Below are 16,995 nucleotides of genomic sequence, written 5' to 3' on the forward strand. Positions count from 1 at the left end.
AGAGGGAGAAGCAGGCCCCATGCAAGGAGCCTGACATGGGACTCGATCCCGAGTCCCCAGGATCATGCCCTGGACTGAAGACTGCGCTAAACTGCTGAGCCACGCGGGCTGCCCCAGACACATATTGTTATTGCCATCTTGGGGGCAGTTAAGTACCTTAACATGCCTGCCATCATGGAAGGATGTGGGACTTGTGGTCTGGAGTTAATTTTCAGCCTTCCAACATCCATGTCTGCCTTCCTAAGAGTCGCTTGCATTTCTTATCCATGTGGCTTAGTTGGCATTAACTCCAACCCAACTATCTTAAACCAGACAGTGTCTCTCACCAGTCTGCCCACAGAGATTACATGAGGATCAGCCAATGACATAATCCAAGTCAACAAATTATTAGGGCCAATTAGACTCAATTATTTTATTTTTTTAAAGATTTTATTTATTTATTTGAGAGAGAGTGAGAGGGAGCATAAGCAGGGGGAGTGGCAGGCAGGAGAGAAGAAGCAGTCTCCCCGCAGAGCAGTGACCCCACTCAGGACTCGATCACAGGACCCTGGGATCATGACCTGAGCTGAAAGCAGACACCCAACTGACTAAGCCACCCAGGCGCCCCAATTCCTGGAATATTTTAAAGCAAGTCCCAAATATCTTCACATTTGACTTATTAATATGTCTTGACCAATAAAGACTTTTTCTTCCTTTTATTTTTTTTAAAGATTTTATTTATTCATGAGAGAGAGAGAGAGAGAGAGAGAGAGAAACAGAAAGAGAGAGGCAGAGACACAGGCAGAGGAAGAAGCAGGTTCCATGCAAGGAGTCCAACGTGGGACTCGATCCCGGGACTCCAGGATCATACCCTGGGCCAAAGGCAGGCACTAAACCACTGAACCACCCAGGGATCCCTTTTTCTTCCTTTTAAATATAACCATAATGCCATTATCACAACTGATTGAATAATAATAATTTTATAAAGTTTCTTTTTTTGACAATAGCAGACTGAAACATTGGCTAGGGATTCCAAATAAAACAGTGGTAGTTAGGAAGCCCACAAAGAAATGCTAATGTAGTGTTGGTTGTTCTTAGATGCTACCATTACAAATTATATTGTAAGAGTATTAATTCACATGAGGAAAAGTTCAAAGTGAGTGTGTATAGTCAACATTTTGTTAAGTATAAGCTATGTGTATATCTAAGACAAATGTCACATTGTATGTCAACTATACTTAAATTTAAAAAGCATAAATTATATATGACATTTTTTATGTATAAACATACATACATATAACCAATCTTTCTTTCTTTTTATTTTATTTATTATTTTTTAAAAGATCTATTTATTTATTCATGAGAGACACAGACTGAGAAAGAGAGAAGCAGAGACATAGGCAGAGGGAGAAGCAGGCTCCTTGCAGGGAGCCGGATGTGGGACTTGATTCCGGATCACGGGATCATGACCTGAGCCTAAGGCAAGCACCCAACCACTGAGCCACCCAGGCGTCCCAACCAATCTTTCTCTATATCTAGCGCATATAGGTATAAACATATAGATTCTTTTTAAAAGGTTTAAAAAACAGGGATCCCTGGTGGCTCAGTGGTTTAGTGCCTGCCTTTGGCTCAGGGTGTGATCCTGGAGTCCTGGGATTGAGTCCTACATCAGGCTTCCTGCGAGGATCCTGCTTCTCCCTCTGTCTGTGTCTCTGCCTCTCTCTCTCTCTCTCTCTGTCTCTCATGAATAAATAAATAAAATCTTTAAAAAAAAGGTTGAAAAAACATACTAATATACCAGGATTGTCTGAAATGTGGGACAAAGTTTATATTTTGCTTTTTATCCCTTTATGCTTTTCAGGGTATGTGTGCGTGTATGCTGGAGGCTGGGGTTGAGGGGCAGAGAGTGCTGGGGGAAGGATCATGGCCTCTCTGATAAGACTGAATTAAGATAATGACAGCAACTCATTTCTGAGACTTGTAATGAGCTGTTGGCGAGTGGCTTTCTGTAAGCTTTGGAGAAACTGACAATGTCCTGAGACCAAGAGAGGGGCCAGATTTAGAATGAGGAGAGGTAGGCAGAAAGGAGAGATGGAATGGAATTGAATTCTTGCTGGCATCAGTTGAGTGTCTGGGCCAAACCTTACCTGAAGTGAGGCCTGCCTCTGCCCTTTTCAGTTATGTGAGGTATCATATTCCTTTTATTGCTTAAACTGATTTGAGTTGGCTGTTCTGATACTTTCAACATAAGGAATTCTAACTGTCATATAGTGGCTTCTGAGCCCCAAAGTTTGGATGAAAAAAAGGTTGGATTTGAAATTTCCTGATGTGAAGTCCCCTCTACAAGCTTCCTGCCCCAAGACGCAGCCCCAAAGCAGTGTGAGGCTTGTCAATCTCAGTTTTCTCTGAGAATGGATGGTTAACTGCTGCTTCTTTCTCTTGGTGATAAATGAGGCCAGTCTGGCAGAAATGTCAGCATTATGAGCTGGTGTCAATGACTGAATAGAATCGGTCTGGGTTATTTCCTGGAAGAGGCTGATATAATCCAAGTATACATCTGGAATGAAGAGGAGAGCCGAGAACAGCAAAGAGAAGAGGCTGAAGATGAAAAGCAAGGAGATGGAGATGCTGGAAAGGCACAGTGGGAGGTAGGATGAGGTAGTTCAGGTGTGGTGGGGCTATGGAAAGAGGGAGTAGCCCTTGAGACCCTTTCTCAGTGGGTGCAAGTAGAGGCTTGGAATTTACTGTAGGAGGGGCAGGAAGGTTGGGGAACATTTCTTTCTTCTGGTGCTAAGGAAAAAGCAAAAGGATACCACATGGACATGTGATGGTCCAGATATACAGAAGAAAATCTTAGATTCCTAAGAATAATTGGGGATCAGAAAAAAAATCCCACTCAATATGAATCACTTCAAGGAGGGACTATGATTCTGTCATAAATGCAAGTTTATAGCTTTGATTTGGACTTTGTCAAGAATTTTGAAATAAAATTGATGATAACCTATATTTAACAAAACATAGATCATAATTGAAACTATGTACTGATTTTAAGGACAAACAGGACTTGAATGAAGTATTTAATTTTTTTAGGGTATATTTTTTTCCAGTAAATTTGGACAGCTCATTACAACATTTGTTATTTTTCATTTGACTTTTGCAGCACATTTATCAAGAGGCTTCTTTTGAACAAATTTTCATGGATTAAAAAATTTTCCCCAAGGGTGTCTCTTAATACTTTGATATCAAAACTATTCTCTCTTGAAGTGCCTTTGCATCCATTTACATGGTGTTCTAGTTACTTTTGCTACATAATAAGCCACTCCAAAACTTAAGCTGGTTCAATCAGAATTAATCTGTTAGAATTACACTAGGAATTCTGGAGACAAAGAGCTATTCTCCCCTGCTGGCTATGAAGGTGGAAACATATAGCCAGGGAGCTACTTGAATCTATCTTGGGAACACTAGGGAAACAGCCTTGGGATGAGATCAACATTGAGAAGACAAAGTTAACAGGGGGAAGAAACCAGATCCTTGGAGATGTTACTGAGCTGCTAGATCTAGCTTTGTCTGAAGCCTGAACTATTTCTGGATTTTTTTTTTTTTCTGTTCCCATCAGCCAATACATTTCTTTTGTTCTGAAAAGTCAATTTGAGTGAGGTTCTCTGTTATTTGCAACCAAAAGTTTGCTGATAATACTCATCCAATACAGATAGGAACTTAGGATATAGGGCCAAGGATAAATTCCAGACATGAAAACAGGTCCTAATGTCAGGGGCAGAAGTGTGGTACTCTGTGTGATGGGCTTTATAGAATGGATCTGGAGTTCTTTCAGACTTCCTGATTTTGTCCAGAATCAGAGAAGAACTGGGTTCAAAGAGTAATGGTCAGGGGCCTTGGCTATAAAGGATGAGGAGTGTAAAGGCTGGGGTCTGATGCTGGGTGACAGCAGAGACAATGCCTGAGGCAGGTCGATCTCAGGATGCAGAGAAAGGATGAGGTCAGGGGCTGGGCTGGACAATTTCCAGTGGGCAGGCAAAACAGTGGAGCCTCAGGCCCTCAGAGACCCCACCTGAGTGCCAAGAGTCCTCTTCTAGGCACAGAATGGTTATGGAAGACGGCACATGGGAGCAGTGACTCACAGGAACACAGAGGTGAGATTTATTCCTCACCTGTGAGGATGATGATGATGATGATGACAGTGGTGTTGATAATGCTTAGGATGTTGTTCTCACATGCCCCGTATCCATTCCCCTTTTTATCTGTAACAGCATCTGGATTTTCCTTTAGCTAATTCTTTCTTCACACTCAGTCCTTGTTATCTGGGTGGGGGTGAGCCAAACTGGAATCCAGGATTCTAAACACAGACACGTGGTCCAGCTTGGCCAGCAGAATAGGGTATCTCCCTGACCACAGTGAATGGTTGTGGGGTGGACATTTAACCTAAAAGGTGCCCAGGAGAGCCCACTTAGAGGCAGTCTTAGAGGTAGACCATTGGTAAAGAAGCACTCTCTTCTTGCTGAGGTAGAATGTAAGCCTAAGGCTGCTTCAAAGGAAGATTCACCTGAAAAGAAAGCAATTCTGGGGGACAGGAGAAGAGAGTGGGAGGGGGGCAGATTTCTTTCTTTCTTTCTTTCTTTCTTTCTTTCTTTCTTTCTTTCTTTCTTTCTTCTTTCTTTCTTTCTTTCTTTCTTTTTAAATTTTTTATTTATTTATGATAGTCACAGAGAGAGAGAGAGAGAGAGGCAGAGACACAGGCAGAGGGAGAAGCAGGCTCCATGCACCGGGAGCCCGATGTGGGATTCGATCCCGGGTCTCCAGGATCACGCCCTGGGCCAAAGGCAGGCGCCAAACCACTGCGCCACCCAGGGATCCCTCTTTTTTTCTTTCTTTCTTTCAATTCTATTTATTCATGAGAGACACAGAGAGAGAGAGTCAGAGACACAGGCAGAGGGAGAAGCAGGCTCCATGCAGGGAGCCCGATGTGGGACTTGAACCCACGACCGTGGGTTCACGACCCGAGCTGAAGGCAGATACTCAACCACTGAGCCACCCAGGCGTCCCAGAGGGGTATATTTCTTATGATGTTTGAACACCTGGTTTCTGAAGTTAGATTCACTTGTAGCTTTTTCAGCCACACTTCGAACCAATAAACACCCTCTTATTTTTCCCCTTAAGCTGGGGTTCAATGAATGTCGTTTTCAATCAAAAAGGTCCTGATCATCTATCTCCTACACAGTTCTTACAATAAACCCTTGAGGTAGGCCAATTCATGATTGCCCTTGTACAGATAAGTAAACTGAGGTTCAGAGTGAAAGTGGCTGCTGCAACCCACACAGCTGGCAGAGGGCCAACCTCACTGGAAATCAAGACTTTCTCTGGTTCCGGGTTCAGTGAGTTGCACATTCTATGCCCTGGATGAATTCCACATTTCTTGCCAGCTCTCAGATTCTCTCTGTCCTCCTTGCCCTGGAGTTGGACAGGTGCCGGGTCGGGGGGCAGCAGGTAGAGGACCAGCTGCTGCCTGGGTCAGGAGCCCAGCATGTTCTCAAGGACACAGATGGGCTGGCAGCCTTGTGCCTGGGCAGGGAGCCTGAGGCGGGGGTGGACACTGGTTCCTGGAGAAAAGCTCATTCAAGACTCACTGATGCCCGGTACTGGGCTCTAAGCCCCCAGGGCGCAGGTTTGGCGCGACTTTTCTCTCTGTGCCCAGTGCCCAGCGTGGAATGTCTGTTTAACTCAGCTCTTCAGAGCGTTCCTACGCAACTGGGGGGAATCCCCCCTTTGGTGATCATGACCAGCTGCTTGGGGATGGTGGGGGAGAGGCATGGCAAACTCTGGAAGCTCCTAAATGCCCAGCACTTATCACAGGCCTGTGCACCCAGGAGAGCCCGGGAAAAGTCTTGTCGAAAGAAGATCAAGAAATATCTGTCTCTCAAATCCCTTGGAGTCATCAGACCTTCTGCTCTAGAATTGTAATTCTTTGATTTCTGTAGGACTAATAAAATAATATGTGGTATTGTGTAAATTACACATAAGATACCATGGCTAGGTCTGGCTAGCAGCATTTACTGAACACCTGCTATGTGTCAGGCACTAGCCTGCTGCTTCCCTGCACTGTCTGGTTGGATTCCCAGCAGTATGAAGAACGTGTTTTTATTTATTTCCACTTCACAGATAAAGAAACAGAGGCTCGTAGATGTTAAATCTCACATCCAAAGCCACCCAGAACTCATACCAGCAGAGTTAGGAATTTCTGCCCAGATCGGGGTGATCTCAAAGCCGTGGTTTTTTTCCACTCCACCTGTGGTGCTGCCAGTTATTGACCTGAGTAAGAGCAATCAGACATCCTCGAGGCAGGAGATGCTTTTCACCTGATTCCAGCAGCTAGAACAGCCCCATTTCCAAGATGCCATCCCCTCCATAAGTCTGAATGTCTCTGGTCTCCTGGAATCCTCCTTCTGGCTGCCTCTCAAACAACGTAAACTCAAATGGCCCACACTGAGGACTTCACCTGCCTGGCCCCACGCCTGCTCGCATGCCTGTCTTTCCTGGCTCACTGCGTGGGGCCAAGACACAAACCTAAGCATATCAGGGACCTCCTCTTCCTTGCTCCTCGTGTCCAACTCCACTGTGAGGTCTAGTTACCCATCCCATTCCCGCCGTGGCTCTCCATAATAGTGTAGGGCACATGATGTCTGGCCCAGGTACCTGACTGCAGCAGTCTCCTCCGTGTCTCCCTGCACCCGTTCTCGATGTCATAGACTGTCCGAGTGACCTTTCCATTCAACCTCAACCACTCCTCCTTGCCTGTAGGATAAAGTCAGAATGCCTTTGCCCCATGTCCAAGATCTTCACAGATCTGGGCCCTCCTCTCTTGCTGTCCCTTCATGGTGTATGTTCTTACAACTTCCTGCCACCAGTACAAGATACAAAACTAGAGCTGAGAGTCCTGGAATCGAGAGAAGAGAGAGACAGGGCTGTGACAACGAGCTATCCCTTTCTGGCATGGCAACCCTGCCCACTAGTAAAAATAGTCTGTTCAGTGTCCTAGGGTCTTGTTAGCTGGTGCTTGCCTTCCTTCTGGGAGAACAAGAAGGGGGATGAGGAGCAGGCTAGAGTATGGACACCGTGGGAGGGGGCTCAGAAATAGAAAATTGTCTCTATGTGGACTCCACTTACCTGCCTGTCCCGATACATGACTCTTTTCCTTACTCCCTGATGCGGATAGCAGGCGGAAGACAAAGGCTGACAGGTTACTTTCCAGTCAAGGTGACACAAGTCTTTATGCCCTGCCACCTCTGTCGCAGTGTACAGCCATCAGTTATATTTGTTACCTTGCAAGAACTCATTTTTATGGAGGATTTCCAAAGCATTCAACTGAGCTTCCATCAGAACAACCTTCTCTTTTTCATGCTCATGTTTCATCAGTTCTCATTGTATTTAACTAAATAACGTGATTACAATAATGAGTTCAAGACACGTGACATATGAGAGAAGAAAGTTCTATTTCTCTGAGAACTGAGTCGAATGCTTTGAAGACACTCCATAAAGGTCAGTGGTAAAAAAAAAATTCTGTCCAATTATGTGTGGATGAAAGATTTGTAAAGTATTAAGAAAATAAGCATAAAAATCCAGAAGGATTCTGCACTGAGGCTGCTTTTTCTTGTTCTGCTTTGAGGATGCCTGAAGTGTCAAGGTTAGATGTCTTATGGCTATGGTTTATGGAAAAAAAGAGAAAGCAGAATTCCATCCACAGATCCATTCTTAAAGCCCGTGGAGTCTTCACCTAAATAGTGTTCAGATACACGCACACTTATATGCTCTATGTTAGAATGTGATGTTTAGGCAGTGCTATGTTCTGATTATCTGTGTCCCCACCAAATTCGTATGTTGACATCCTAAAAGCCAATGTGCTGGTATTAGAAGATGCTGCCTTTGGGGGGAAGTTAAATCATGAGGGGTGCCCTCATGAAGGGGATTTATATTCTTAACAAGGGGACCCCAGAGAGCTCCTTTGCCCCTTCCACCACAGGAGGACACAGCAAGAAGGTGCTGGCTATGAATCAGGAAGTAGGCCCTCACCAGGACGTGACATTGCTGCCACCCTGATCTTGGACTTTCCAGCTTCCAGAACTGGAAGAAATAAACTTTTGTTCTTTGTAAGCTACCCAGTCTGTGGTATTTTGTTATAGCAGCCTGGATGGGCCAAGACAGGCCGTATATATTTTATTACTGAAATAACTTCTTACTTTAACTGACTTTTTTTAAAAAAAGATTTTATTTATTTATTTGAGAGAGAGCATGAGCACAAGTTGGGGAAGAGGGTGAAGGGCAGAGGGAGAAGGAGAAGCAGACGTCCCACTGAGCTGGGAACTTGAAGTGGAACTTGATCCCAGGACCCTGGATCATGACCTGAGCTGAAGGCAGATGCTTAACCAACTGAGCCACTCACTTGTTCCCTTTTAAAATTAACCAGTCAGCCCCAACAGTATGTACTTTATTCAATAATAATCACCATACAAGGTGCAGAGTAGGGCAACAGTTTTGTTCAGGGAGCCTGGGAGTGGGGAGACCAGGTTATGCCTACAGACACAGATCAGATATGCAGAGACAGAGAGGGAAACAGAAGCATATATACATAATCACCATCCTTCCATATTTAGCTCAGGAGGATTCTCTCTGCAATTTTTCCTGGCCCTCCCCCAGGCGAAGTCATTCACTCTGGCATTTGTGTGTGTTCTTTTATTTCACTTTTCACATTGCGTGGTTCCTCCTCCTCCTCCTCCTCCTTCTTTTTCTTCAAGTTTTGGACTCTCCCAACAGAGGTAAACTTGATGAAGTGGAAGGAGCCCAAGTTTTGAGACCAGACAGCCTTGGGTTTGACTATCCTATTTTGACTGTGTGGCCTTGGACAATACTCAGGACCTCTCTGAATCTGAGCTAAGACCTTCCACAGGAGCACATATAAAATGCCTAACCAATAAGTCGCAGCTGTTGTAATTCTTATTTATTATGAGACATCCTATTATTTTGTACATTTGTGTTGTTGCCTCATTTTCCTCTGGAGATCCCCCAGGGCAGGACCTCATCTTATTCAACTTTGTATCCTCCGTGCCCCTGGATCAGAGTAAGAATACATTAAGAGTCTGTAGAATTAAATCATCTTGTACTTCTTTGATGTTAGTACTTTTTGGATCAGGGTCAGAGGCCTTGAGGCTGCTTCCTTGAAAGTGTCAGGAGTGATGAGGGGAAGGAGAGAGCAAGAGTCAGAGCTGGAAGAAGGATGGGGGTGAGCAAGAGACAAAGGCAGGAGCTGGTGCCAGTGGGCTGGGCCTGTCTCACCCCCTTGTGGCATTATTAGCTCTGGTGTCAGGTGCCTGGGAGGCTGGGGCAGGCTGATGGAGACGAAGCTGCTCCGTCAGCCAGAATGTCAGGGGCCGTCAGTCACTGAGGTCTCTCTGGCTGGGAGCGGAGCCGGTGCCAGGATCCCCACAGGAGGCAGTGACAAATGCACTGATGGGGCAGGGAAGGAATGGTGGCATTTCTGAGCACTTGCTGTGTGTTTGGCTCAGTGCTGGGCACTTTCACACCCATCCTCATTTCCTGCTCACGATGACCCCAAGCTGTAAGGCAGTAATTGTACTGCCAAGTTCCATATGAGAAATTGAAGCCCAGAGAGGCTAAATTCCAGCCAAGGTCACACAGCTAGGAAGAGGGTTTGAAACCAGAGCAGCCTGAAGCTTTTGCACGAGATGTCCTCCAGTTCCTTCTGTTTGGGCAGAGCTACCACGACCATAGAGTCCTGTTGAATGAATCACCTTAGGACTTTGGAAAGGAAAGAGCCCTAACTTATGGAGTCAGAAGCCCAGCTCTGAGGTCCCAGCCCTGCCATTGCCTGGCTGTGTGACCTTGGTCAAGTCCTTTTACCTCCTTGAGCCTCACTTCCATCATCTCAAACGAGGCAATGATACATACCCAGACTACCAAGCAGGCAAATATTAATAATGACAGCTAGGGAGCACTTGTCCTGTGTCAGGGATAATACGGTGAATGTTTTATTCCATTTAAACTCACACACACCTAACGGTAGGGGCTATGATTAGCCCTCCTCTGAAAGTTGTGGAAATGAGGCTTTAAGATGTTCTATAACTTTCTCCTCAGTAGCAGGTAGTCACAGTTGGAGCTGAGCTGTGCTGCCAAAACTCCATTTCTGAGTCTGGATGTCACCCTACCGGATAATGTGTGTAGAAGGGCTTTTCAGAATGTAAAGGAAGAACAGAAATCGATTGCTTAGTAGGACTCTAAGGTGCCAGATTTTCCATGGTAGCTTCATATACATCATTCCGTATACTCCCCAGCTGCCCTGGGAACCAGAGCCCAGCATCCTGCAGCCCAGAGAGGCTAGTTACCTGTCCAAGGTCACCCAACCAGAACTCGCAGAGCCAGGATGTAAACCAGGCATGCTTGACCCCAAAACTCTAGCGATGATGCTAACTATTGATAATGATGGCAAATGGGCTGGTCCTGGGGTACCTGGAATCCAGAAGGAGGGCCCAGAAGGAAGCAGGAGTCGCCTGGGCACTGGGATGAGTTGACGTCCTCAGCGGCACTCCCGAGCTCCCGCCTGGATGCCCCTGTAGATGCTGTTGCTGTTTTCCTTTCTGTATTTTCATGAATGTTTCAGCTCGGCTTTTCTGTCCCGAGGCGTTTTAATCATCAAGGGCCCTGTTCCAAACTGCTGTGCATAAATAACGGAAGGGAAGGAACGAAATAACGAAATAACGCCTACAGCTTCCACAACAAAGCCAGAGTCTGGGGCAGTGTGGTGAGGGACGGGGGATGAGGGACAGAGGACAGGGGACACGGGAGGCAGGGGCTGGGAAGATGCAGAGATTTCCCAGGGTTTGAGCCCAGCCCTGCTTCTGTCCTGCTGCGTAACCTCCGGAAGACCTCTTAAGTACCCTGTGCTCTAATTTCCTAATCTGCCAGAGGAGGAGAAAAGCCATGTGACAGTCCTCACAGAGATGACCAAAGCCAGTGCTGGGGAAAATGTGAGAAGGTGAGACAGGCAGGTGGAGGGAATACCCTGAGGACTGGTGACTACCTGCAGCTTGGCTGCAGGACATCACAGTTGCTCCTCTCCAGACCCCAGCACCAAAGCACTAGCAGTCCATCTCCTGAGGCTCAGAGGGGACACGGCCCGGGAACATCCCAGAACTGGGATTGTGAACCACACCTCCTGTCTCTAAAACCCACACTCTTTTCCATGTGGGGGAAATCCACAGAATGCAGGTACCGAAGCTATTGTTCAGGAGCCCACTCTTCTCCCAAGGAGGAGATTTTTCTGTTGAGCAGAAATCCACAGACCTGCAAAGCTCCTGTGGGCTCAGGAGATGAGCGAGGGTTTGAGGGAGGAGGCTGGTGCCTCCCTGGCCCCACACATGTAAAGCAGGCATCCTCAGAGACACTCAGGGTGGATGGGGTGGTGGGTGGCCTTGGAGGGAAGTGTGCAGAAGCTAGGCCCACTGGGAAAAGAGCAAGGACCACCAAGGACCTGGGGGTGGGAGGGGGTGTGGGATAGGAGAGCATCCCTACTGGCAGTGTGGACCTTGGGGTCCTGGAGTCATCCTCTACACCTCTATGTTATCAGGATGGAAGGCTCTAGAGGTTGGTAGCCTTGGGCTTGAATCCTGGCCTGTCCCCTAACCCTTCTGAGCCTCTCTTGCCTCATAATGACGTTCCTGCCTCCTGGATTGGTTATGGAAGTTGGGTGAATATGCAACTGAAGGTCTTGGACAAGCAGACAGCACTCAAGCAATTTCAGCTGTTGTTAATCTTTGCAAATCAGAGTCTGTACATCTATCCATCATCTACCATCCACTTGTTCATCCATCTGTCCATCTACCATCTGTTCTTCCATCTATCTGTTCTTTATTCATTCATCCACTTACTCTGTGAACTTTTACTCAGCCCTACCTGTGCTCTAGGTCCCATCAGTGCTGACCACTGGAGGTTCTGAGATGAAAAACAAAACCAAACAAAATAAAAACACACAGCTTTAGTGCCCAAGGACCTCATATTTGAGTGGCGGGGACAGATCTGTGTATCAGATCAGGACACTGTCTGGAACCACTCAGGAAGGACAGCTGAGGAGGGCTTGGCTAATGCAGCATTTACAAGGTGGGGACTAGGTCAAGGTGCTGACAAGAGGTGGCATAGCAGCAGGGAGCTCTTACTACCTGTGGGGACAAAGGACAAGCAGTTACGGGAGCACTGCCAGAGCTGTGGTTGAGGAAAGAGGCTGCCCACAGAAGCTGTGGCCTTAGGAAGAGGAAGTGAGGCACTGCCTAAGGGGAACCCAGCAGGGCAGAAGCCAGGACTGGACACTCAGCTCTCTTTCCTCCCTGCTCCACCCTTTGCTGGCGCCTGACCTGTGCTGAGCCAACCAGATGCAGAGGGCTAAGGAGTGCAGCTGAGAGCAGGGGAAGGGGGGGTGGTGAGGAGCGGTGCTCAGTGTGGACTATGCACCCTGTCCTGTAGACAGGCGAGTATGGTGTACGCATTCTGCATGGAGGGACCGTTCTGTGGGATTACAGCAGAGGGCCGTTTAAATGCTGGTGGGAGGTGGTGAGGGCTTCCTGGAGGATGAGACACTGGTGTCCTAGGCAGAGGAGAAGCAGACAGTGTTCCTGACAGAGCTGCTTGAGCACCACGGTTTGGGAGTGAAGTGTGGAGAATGGAGGCGATGGCGGAGTGTCAGTGTGGGCATATGGGTACAAGAGGAAGGAGAAAAACAGAGGCCCACTGAGCGGGGAGGGGACTTGCTGGTGGTCTCAGGGCAGACAGGCGATAGGGAAAGGGCTGGGATTAGATCCTAGTCCCCGGGGCCAGCCAGGGCTCCTCCCCATTCCAGGACTGAATTTCCCAGCTAGAGCAATTTTTGAAAAATTAATTTTTAATGACACAAGTAAGCCCTGAATATATTCTCCTTGTCAAAAATGAAAGCGCTACGAATCCATCACTCCCACTGTACAGCCCATCCCATGGCCACAGTTTGGTGAATTACTTCTAGTCCTTTGTCTCGCGGTTCATGGCTGGGAGTGAGTTTGCCTTCTGGGGATGTTTGGCAATGACTGGAGATATCTTTGATGGTCACAACCAACCAGGAGTTGGCGCTACTGGCATCCAGTGGGTAGAGGCCAGGGATGCTGCTGACCATCCTACCCTGCACAGGACAGCCCCCTCCCCTACCCCACAGCAGAGTTATCTAGGCCAAAATGTTAACAGTGCAGAAATTGAGACATTTTGGTAGAGACTAACAGTTTTTAACCCTTTTTCCCCACCAATATTGCCTTCCTAAAGTATTTTCCAGATAATTTTTTCCTAAACCCACCCCCTCTGAAGTATTTTAATTCTACAGATATAATTTTTATTTGTTTATGCACTCTGTGTATATCTGTACTTTACACACAAGACAGGCAAGACTTCGTAAGCCTCAAAGAATCAATTTTCGACCACTTGGAGGCCATATCACTACCATGTGGATGCGGGATGTGGGCCCTTACCCAGGAACCACACTGTGTGTGTGCATTTTATTTCATTTCTTTAAATGATTGTATTTATTTATTCATGAGAGACACAGATAGAGAGAGGCAGAGACACTGGCAGAGGGAGAAGCAGGCTCCTTGGGGGGAGCCTGACATGGGACTCCAACCCCAGACCCAAGATCACACCCTGAGCTCAACCACTGAGCCACCCAGGCATCCCAGTGTGTGTGCATTTTAACATTAATTAGGTACCACATTGTATAAAGCGTACTCCAACATTGCCCTACAAGTCCAAGGTGGTTTTCCCCTTTTTTTCTTTTGGTTCTGCACACTACTCCATTTTATGGAGCTGACATAATCAGTCATTCCCCTACTCAAGAATATGTAGGCTGTTTCCAAGTTTTCCCCTGAATATGAGCAATGCTGTGAACAACTATATTATTCTTTAAATTAAACTATTTTCAGATAATTATAGATTAGCATGCACTTGTAAGAAACAATACAGAGAGATATCATGCATCCTTTACCCAGTTCCCCCAATGGTAACATCTTGCAAAATCATGGCACGGTATCAAAACCAGGATGTTGACATTGATACAGTTAAGATACAGGACATTCCATCAGCAGCAGGTCCTTCACGTCTTTGGATGGCTATACTCTCGTTCTTGCTACCCCCACCCTACCTTAGCCCTTGGCAATCAAGAAACTATTTCCTGTTTATAACATTTCTCATTCCAAAGATATGTTACACATGGGAGCATACACCATGAAGTCTTTTGGGACTGACTTTTTGCACCCTGCAAAATTTTCTGGAGATTCATCAGGGTATCCATAGGTGGTTCCTTCTTATTGCTGATGGTTTGGAAGGAATGCGTGGACCCCAGTCTGTTTAACCAATTGTCTATGGAAGGGTATCTGGGTTGTTTTCAAGTTTTGAGTCTTATGAACAAAGCTGCTATAAACATTCATGTAAGTTCTGAGAGGTTTTTTGGTTAGGTTTACTGAGGTTAAATTTACATATTATAAGAATTCTCTTTTTAGATGTACAGTTGATGAACTTTGACAAATGCATACAATCATGTAACCATCACTACCACAATCAATATATAAAACAGTTTCATCATCCCCCCAAATTCCCTTTTTTTAGTTAACCCCATTCCCAGCAACCACTGATCCATTTTCTAGCTATATAATTTTGCCTTTGCCTTTTTCAGAAAGTCATATAAGTGGAACCATAGAGTATGCAACCTTTCGAGTTTGGCTTTTTTCATGTAGCATAATGAATTTGAGATGTTCTGAGAACACACACACACATACACACACATGAATGTACATATATCATATACTAGTGTATATGAATATATATACACACACACTAGTATATATATATAGTATATGAGATACCAGTCCTTTGTTGGATACGTGGTTTGTAATATTTACTCCTAGTCTGTACTTGTCTTTTCATCCTATTAACAGGGTCTTTCATGGAGAAAAAGTTTTTACATTTCAATGAGGTCCAGTTTATCCAATTTCCCTTTTATGGGTTGGACTTTGGCATTAAGTCTAAAAACGCTTGGCTAGCTCTAGCCCAGGAGATTTTCTTCTTTGTTTTTTTCCAAACTGTTACGGTTTTACATTTTATATTTAAGTCCATGATCTATCTTCCTCTCTCCCTCCCTTTCACCTTCCTCTCTCTCTTTCTTTCTTTGCCTATGGATGTTCAATTACTTTAGCACCATGGGTTGAATGAAATCCATTAAATTGTTTTTGTTGTTTCTCAAAAATCAGTTGGGTGGATTTGTGTGGGTCTATTTCTGGGTCTTCTATTCTGCTCCACAGATCTATGTCTATCCCCCCATCAATCCCATACAGTCTTGATTACTGTAGCTCTATAATAATTCTTGAAATCAGCCTTTTTCCAGGTGACCGGGAAGATGGCAGACATTCAGACCGAGCGTGCCTACCAAAAGCAACCAACCATCTTTCAAAATAAGAGGAGGGTCCTGCTTGGAGAAACTGGCAAGGAGAAGCTCCCGCGGCTCTACAAAAACAGCGGTCTGGGCTTCAAGACGCCCAAGGAGGCCATTGAGGGCACCTATATTGACAAGAAATGCCCCTCTGCTGGCAATGTCTCCATCCAAGGGCGGATTTTGTCTGGTGTGGTCACCAAAATGAGGATGCAGAAGACTATTGTCATCCGCCGAGACTACCTCCACTACATCTGAAAGTACAACCACTTTGAGAAACGCCACAAGAATATGTCGGTGCACTTGTATCCTTGCATCAGGGATGTCCAGATCGGCGACATTGTCACAGAGGGTGAGTGCTGGCCCTTGAGCAAGACTGTGAGTTTCAACGTGCTCAAAGTCACAAAAGCTGCTGGCACGAAGAAGCAGTTCCAGAAGTTCTGAGACAAGACTTCTGTCTACACCCCTGAAGAAAATAAAACTATTTTCCCAGTCAAAAAAAAAAAATAATTCTTGAAATCAGGTAGACTAATTCCTCTCCTCCTCCTCCTCCCCCTCCTTTCTCTTCCTTTCCTTCTTCCTCTTCCCCTTCCCTCCTCCTCTTCCTTCTTCTTTTCATAAAATTCCATCATCTATTCTAGTTCTTTTGCCCTTCCATATATAATTTAGAATAATCTTGTCTATATTTACAAAAAGCATTGCTTGGATTTTGGTAGTAATTGTGTTAAATTTATATATTAATTTGGGGACAAACTGACCTCTTTACTATGCTGAGTCTTCTAATCCATGAAGAGAGCATGTCTCCATTTATTTAGATCGTTTTGATTTCTATCATCAGTGTTTTGTAGTTTTCAGGATTTAAATCCCATATATGTTTTATTAAATTTATACCTACGTATTTCTCTTTTTTAGGTGGTTTTAAATACTATTGTATTTTCAATTTTATCAACCATGTGTGCATTGCTAGTATACAGAAATACAATTAAATTTTGCATGTTTATGTTTATCTTGTGTCCTACGATCTTGCTGAATTCATGTATTAGATTTAGGGTTTTTGTTTTGTTTTTGTAGGTTGTTTGGAATTTTTACATATGCAATCATATCATCTACAAATGCTGACAGTGTTATTTATTCCTTTCTGGTCTGTATGCCTTTTATTTCCTTTATTTATTTGTTTTTCTTTATTGCACTGGCTAGAACTTCCAGCCCTATGTTGAATAAGAGTGATGAAATCCGATATCCTTGCTATTTTCCTGATCTTAGCAGAAAAACATTCAATGGCCTTTTACCATTAATTATACTGTTATCTGTAGATTGTGTGTTGATGCTTTTATCAAGTTGAGGATATTCCTCATTTCTATCTTTCTGAGAGTTCTGACCATGAATGGCTGTTGAATTTTGTCAAATGTCTCCTTCTTCTTCTTCTTCTTCTTCTCCTCCTCCTCCTCCTCCTCCTCCTCCTTCTTCTTCTTCTTCTTCTTTTTCTTTGGCACCGATTGATA

At 45.1% G+C, this 16,995-nt stretch overlaps 1 pseudogene; it reads left to right on the forward strand.

Moving 5' to 3' along the window:
- Nucleotides 1–16,355, forward strand: part of LOC100686949 — a 76,403-nt pseudogene extending 60,048 nt beyond the window's left edge.
- Nucleotides 16,356–16,995: the final 640 nt, after the last annotated feature.

This window comes from Canis lupus, chromosome 4 (genome assembly GCF_011100685.1).
Source record: "Canis lupus familiaris isolate Mischka breed German Shepherd chromosome 4, alternate assembly UU_Cfam_GSD_1.0, whole genome shotgun sequence".
NCBI classification, from domain to species: Eukaryota; Metazoa; Chordata; class Mammalia; order Carnivora; family Canidae; genus Canis; species Canis lupus.